Raw genomic sequence first — 6826 nt, 5'->3', positions numbered from 1 at the left:
ACAGAAAATACTGTGTTTTCTGGTGGTCTTTGGCAACCCTTCTGATACCTCCTCGCAGCCCCCCCCCCCCCCCCGGGGTCCCAAACCCCAGGTTGAGAAATGCTGCCTTAAGGCCATCCAGTCCAACTCCCTTCATCAGGGCAAGAAAACATAATCAAAGCCCTCCTGACAAAGGGCCATCCAGCCACTCTCACACACACACATATGTATATGACAGATGCTGTCAAGATTTGAAAGGGACCCCTAAAGAAGGACAATGATATGTTGCATGTTCCAGAGTAGACAAACCAGACATCAACACTGGCAAAGAAACAGGAAGAAATACTGTTTACCCACAAGCAGAAAGACATTACATATATTAAAAACCAACACTTTCTTATTACTTTATTTTCCAGATCACCAGACTGGGCCACAGCAACGCGTGGCAGGGACCGCTAGTTTATATATAAGCACATAGACACACTTAAGAGAGACAGGTCCTTGGAGTGGAAGGGACCCCATTGGTTATTCAGTCCCACCCCAATCTGCCAGGCAGGACAACCTCCAATCCCTCTTGACAGATGGCCATCCAGCCATAGATATATAACTGAGATAAATACATACGTTTTTGAGAGAGAGAGATGACAGGTATATTATGGAGTTAGGTGAGTCTGCAAGGGCCACCCTGCCTGACCCCATTCATGCCAAGTGGAAGGCACAACCCAATCCCTCCCATCAGATGGACATCCAGCCATAAATATGATATATAGGACTGAGATAGTTATAACTGAGAGATATGTCTCCTATTCAGGCCAAGCGGGAAGGCACAACCAGATCCCTCCTGACAGATGGCCAGAGGTATATAATTGAGATAGATGTGCTTGGAGAGGTCCAATTTATTATTATGTTCATTATATGTATTATTATTACAGTTTATTATTATATTTATTCTATTTATTATTAATATTCGATTACATTCATTAATATTCGATTATATTTATATTTTTATTCTATTATCATTATGTTTATTATTCTATTTATATTATTCTATTTATTGTCATATTTATATTATTATTCTATTCCATTTATTATTCTATTTATATTTATTCCATTTATTATCCTTATAATATATATTATATTGTATTTATTCTTTTAATTATTATTATTCCTATTACATGTATTCTATTTCTATTTATTTCCATTTCTATTTATTATATTTCTTATAGTCATTATATTTATATTATTATAATATTTATTATCATTATCTTTATTATATTTATATTTATGATTATTATATTATGTTTATTATTTTAATATTGGTTATTCTATTAATTCTATTTATATTTGTTATACTTACATTTATTACTCTACTAGCTTGGGGACCCAGTGGTGCCCAGGTATTTGAGAAAGGCATTGTCTGTGCTCCAGTTTAATCTAGATCCAATGTCAGGTTCAGTGGGTGCAGGTGAACTACAACTCCCATTTGCAAATCCCATCATTTATGGTCCAACCTGCTCCAAACTGTACCAGGATGTAGAGTGGGTCATGAGAGTATGTGTACCAAGTTTGGTCTTTATTGGTAATTGGATGACGATTGCAGTCGGCTCAGGAAGTGAGTGAAGGTAGTGCAAGTCCCATAATCCGTGGTCCACCCTCACCCAAACCACACCAGGACATAAAGTGGGTCATGTGGGGTCTGTGTACCAAGTTTGGTCCTGGTATGTGATTTGTGGAGGCTGCAGTGTTCCGTGGGAACTGAGTTGGATGAAGGTACTGCAAATCCTATTATCCGTGGTCCATCCTCCCCCAAACGTCACCAGGCCATGAAGTGGTTTATGGGGGTTATGTGTGTCAAGTTTGGTCCAGGTCCGTCACCCAATGGTATCAAAAAGTGAGTGAAGGTACCTTCAGTCACTTCCCGAGACCGCTGTGACCCTCATTCAATGACTGATCAAGACCAAACTTGGCACACAGAGTCCCCATGCCCCATTCTACATCCTGGTGCAGTTTAGAGGAGGATGGACCATGGATGATGGGACTCGCAGTACCTTCACTAACTCCCTGAGAGCATTGTGAGCCACATAAATAACTGATAAAGACCAACCTTGACACACAATGCCTTTATCAAATAACCCGCTCAGCGCCGGGTCCCCAAGCTAGTGACCAATAAAGAACAAACTTGCCATACAGAACCCCCTTTACCCACTTTCTCTAATAACCCGGGCAGCGCCGGGACCCCAAGCTAGTGTATATAATAAAAGTCAGTGTTTGTATGCGGAGGGAGGACAGTGTATGTGGCAGCTTTCTGATTGGCTGCCACTTTCACAGGCCACTGTGACCAGCATGGGTGACAGACCTGGACCAAACTTGGCACACATATCCACCACGACCCCCTTTACATCCTGGTGAGGTTTGGGGGAGGACGGACAATAGATGATGGGATTTGTAGTGCTTTCAAACCTTTCGGTTACCACAGACCACTGTGGCCCCCAACAAAGACAGATAAAGACCAAACTTGGCACACAGAACCCCTATAACCCACTCTACATCCTACTGCAGATTGGAGGAGGATGGGCCACGGATGATGGGAACTGAAGTACCTCCACTCACTTCCCAAGACTGCTGAGACCCTCATCCAATGAGTGATCAAGACCAAACTTGGCACAGAGTCCCCATTAACCCTTTACAAACTGGTGAGGTTTGGGGGAGGATGGGCAATGGATGATGGGATTTGTAGTACAAGCCCTTTGGGCCTCATACACCTCTGTGCCCCCCAACAAAGACCGATAAAGACCAAACGTGGCACACTGAGCCCCCATTACCCATTCTACATCCTGGTGCAGTTTGGAGGGGGATGGACTGCGGATGATGGAACTTGCAGTACCTAAGCACACTTGCTGAGACCACTGCAACCCTCACCAATGACTGATCTAGACCAAGCTTGGCACACAGAGCCACCATGATCCACTCTACATCCTGTTGTGGTTTGAAGGAGGATTCACCATGGATGATGGGACCTTCACACACTTCATGAGAGCACTGTGACCCTCGCCAATGACATAGCAAGATCGAACTTGGCACACAGAGCCCCCATAACCCACTCTAAATCCTGGAGTGGTGTGAAACACTTTAGACCGTGGATGATGGGAATTACAGTATCGTCACTCATTTCTTCAGACCATTCCGATCTACACCAATGATTGAGCAAGATCGAACTTGGCATAAAGAGATTCTTGGCATAAAGAGACCCGCTCTACATCCTTGTGTGGTTTGTGGGACAATGCACCATGGATGATGGGGTTTGCAGTACCTTCATTCACTTCCTGAGACCACTGCGACCCACACCAATGACCGATCAAGAAGAAACTTGACACACAAAGCCCCTATGACCCACCCACCATCCTGGTGCAGTGTGGAGCAGGATGTACTATGGACGATGGGACTTGCATATGAGAGTTGTAGTTCACCCGCACCCACTGAACCACCAGACATTAGATCTAGACTAAAACTACAGAACAGAAAAACAATGGCTATCTCAAATAATCCGGGCAGTGCCGGGTCCTCAAGCTAGATAGATAGATAGATAGATAGATAGATAGATAGATAGATATTAGGCTTGCTTGATCAAGAAAAAAATTGGTTCTAAACTCATTTCGTATCTAGGGGGCGCCCACATTTCTAATCTGAAAGGATTTCTGAAATTTCAGATTTCATATTTTCGATATTTATGAAATTTCATAAATATACGAATCGATTCGTTAATGGCGGACACGATTGCGCAATACGTGAAAAAACCTCCAAACGGGACAGGGGGACCTTCTGAAGCTTCCCTCTCCCTCTGTTGTTGACTGTTGGTGTGATAAAACTAACAACAACTATATATATTATATTATATTACATTATATTACATTATATTATCAAAAAACTGTCCCAAGCCCATAGCACGTCCAAAAGCAGAAGATTAAGTCAAAATGAGATGTCCATCCAAAAATAATCCGAAGTCAGAATGGAGTCAGCACTTACAGGAATCCAGTCTTTAAAACACTTTAAAACGGCTTGTCTTAACCCAGCTAATTGTCTTCCTGGCCCAGCAGCTTAAAACTATTACTATATATATTATTATTATTATTATTATTATTATTATATTATATTATTATTATTATTATTATTATTATTATTATTATATAGATAGATATAGAATATAGATATAGATAGAAGATATAGATATAGATAGATCCAGATTTTTATTATTCTATTTATTCTTCTGTTGGGTTGCTGTGGGTTTTTTGGGATGCCTGGCCATGTTCCAGAAGCATTCTCTCCTGACATTTTGCTCACATCTCTAGCAGGCATCCTTAAAGATTGTGTGGTCTATTGGAAACACAGTAAGTGGAGTTTATATTCCTGTGGAACAGGCCCATAGTCAGGATTTCGATTCGGGGGGGGGGGGGGGGCTGAGTTTGTTTCGAGAGGGGGCTGAGTCTGAGTGAAAGAGGGTCTACCCTAGCAAACTTTTTGTATCGTTACCCCAATACCCCCATGCATATGGGATATATTGAGTATGGTGATCAGATCATGATATGAATAAACATAACAGTTTAAATAATGTACCAGTAAGGCCTTTTCGCGGACCATCATGAGAATTTGGGGGGGGGGGGCTGAAGCCCGCCAAGCGCCCCCCCCCCCCCCCCCCCCCCCCCAGGCTACATGCCTGCTGTGAAATTATGTCCAGGGTGGGATTACAAACTCTTGTCTGTTTGATTAGCACTGAATGGCCTTGCACCTTCAAAGCCTGGCTGCTTCTTGCCTGGGGAATCTTTTGTTGGGAGGTATGAGCTGGCCCTGATTGATTCCCGTCTGGAATTCCCCTGTTTTTTGAGTGTTGCTCCTTATTTTCTATCCTGATTTTGGAGTTTTTTAATATCTGAAGCCAGGTGTAGTCATTTTCATGGTTTCCGCCTTTCTACTGAAATTGTCCACATGCTTCTTGTGGATTTCAATGGCTTCTCTGCGTCGTCTGACTTGGTGGTTGTGAGAATGGACCAGCATTTCTGTGTTCTCAAATAATAATACTCTGTATTGTCGAAGGCTTTCATGGCTGGAATCACTCGGTTCTTGTAGGTTTTTTTGGGCTATATGGCCATGTTCTAGAGGCATTTCTCCTGACGTTTCGCCTGCATCTATGGCAAGCATCCTCAGAGGTAGTGAGGTCTGTTGGAAATAGGAAAATGGGGTTATATATCTGTGGAATGACTGGGGTGGGGCAAAGAGCTCTTCTATGCTGGAGCTAGGTGTGTATGTTTCAACTGGCCACCTTCATTAGCATTTGAAGGCCTGGCTGAGCCTGGGGGAATCTTTTGTTGAGAAGTGTTAAGATGTGCCTGGTTGTTTCCTCTCTGCTGTTTTGCTGTTGTAATTTTAGAGTTTTTTTAAATACTGGTAGCCAGATTTTGTCCATTTTCATGGTCTCCTCCTTTCTGCTGAAATTGTCCACATGCTTGTGGATTTCAATGGCTTCTCTGTGTAGTCTGACATGGTGGTTGTTGGTGTGGTCCAGCATTTCTGTGTTCTCAAATAATATGCTGTGTCCAGGCTGGTTCATCAGGTGCTCTGCTATGGCTGACTTCTCTGGTTGAAGTAGTCTGCAGTGCCTTTCATGTTCCTTGATTCGTGTTTGGGCGCTGCTGCATTTGGTGGTCCCTATGTAGACTTGTCCACAGCTGCATGGTACACGGTAGACTCCTGCAGAGGTGAGAGGATCCCTCTTGTCCTTTGCTGAACGGAGCATTTGTTGGATTTTCTTGTGTCTGTAGATTCAAAGTGCTGGTGTTAACCTATAAAGCCCTAAACGACTCCGGCCCTGTTTACCTCTCCGAACGTATTCTCCCCTATGAACCATCAAGATTATTAAGATCGTCTGGAGAGGCCCTGCTCTCGGTCCCACCGGCCTCACAAGCGTGTCTGGTGGGGGCGAGGGACAGGGCCTTCTCGGTGGTGGCCCCTCGACTCTGGAACTCTCAGCCACTGGAGATCAGAACCGCCCCGTCTATCCTGACATTTAGGAAACAGGTGAAGACTTGGTTATGGAGACAAGCATTCGAAGAGTGAGCCAACACCCTGAGATATGGATGGAGGATGATGAGCAACGATTTTAGTGTGACGACTGACCATTGTAGTTATTGATTGTAATTGCTGTTTTAATGTTTTACTGTAATATGTATTATGATGTTTTTTTGATTGTATGTGATATTATGGTTGGAAACCGGTCTGAGTCCCTCAAGAGAGGTGAGAAGGCCGGTATACAAAACTTTTAAATAAATAATAAATAAATAGATTGTTTGTATGTTGTGTTTCCTTATCAGCTGTCAGCGGTTCCCTTGATGTATGGCAGGAACACTTTTCTGTGGACAATTTCAACAGAAAGGAAGAGACCATGAAAATGAACAAAATCTGGCTACCAGTATTAAAAAAACTCTAAAATTATAACAGCAAAACAGCAGAGAGGAAACAATCAGGCACATCTTAACACCTCTCAACAAAAGATTCCCCCAGGCTCAGACAGGCCTTCAAATGCTAATGAAGGTGGTCAGTTGAAACATTCACACCTAGCTCCAGCAGGGAAGAGATCTTTGCCCCACCCCAGCCATTCCACAGATATATAAACCCATTGTCCTAATTCCAACAGACCTCACTACCTCTGAGGATGCTTGCCATAGATGCAGGCGAAACGTCAGGAGAAAAATGCCTCTAGAACATGGCCATATAGCCCGAAAAAACCCACAAGAACCTAGTGATTCCAGCCATGAAAGCCTTCGACGATACATTAATAATACTCTGTTCCCAGGTT

This window comes from Anolis sagrei, chromosome X (genome assembly GCF_037176765.1).
Source record: "Anolis sagrei isolate rAnoSag1 chromosome X, rAnoSag1.mat, whole genome shotgun sequence".
NCBI classification, from domain to species: domain Eukaryota; kingdom Metazoa; phylum Chordata; class Lepidosauria; order Squamata; family Dactyloidae; genus Anolis; species Anolis sagrei.
Note: the sequence above shows the minus strand (reverse complement) of the source record.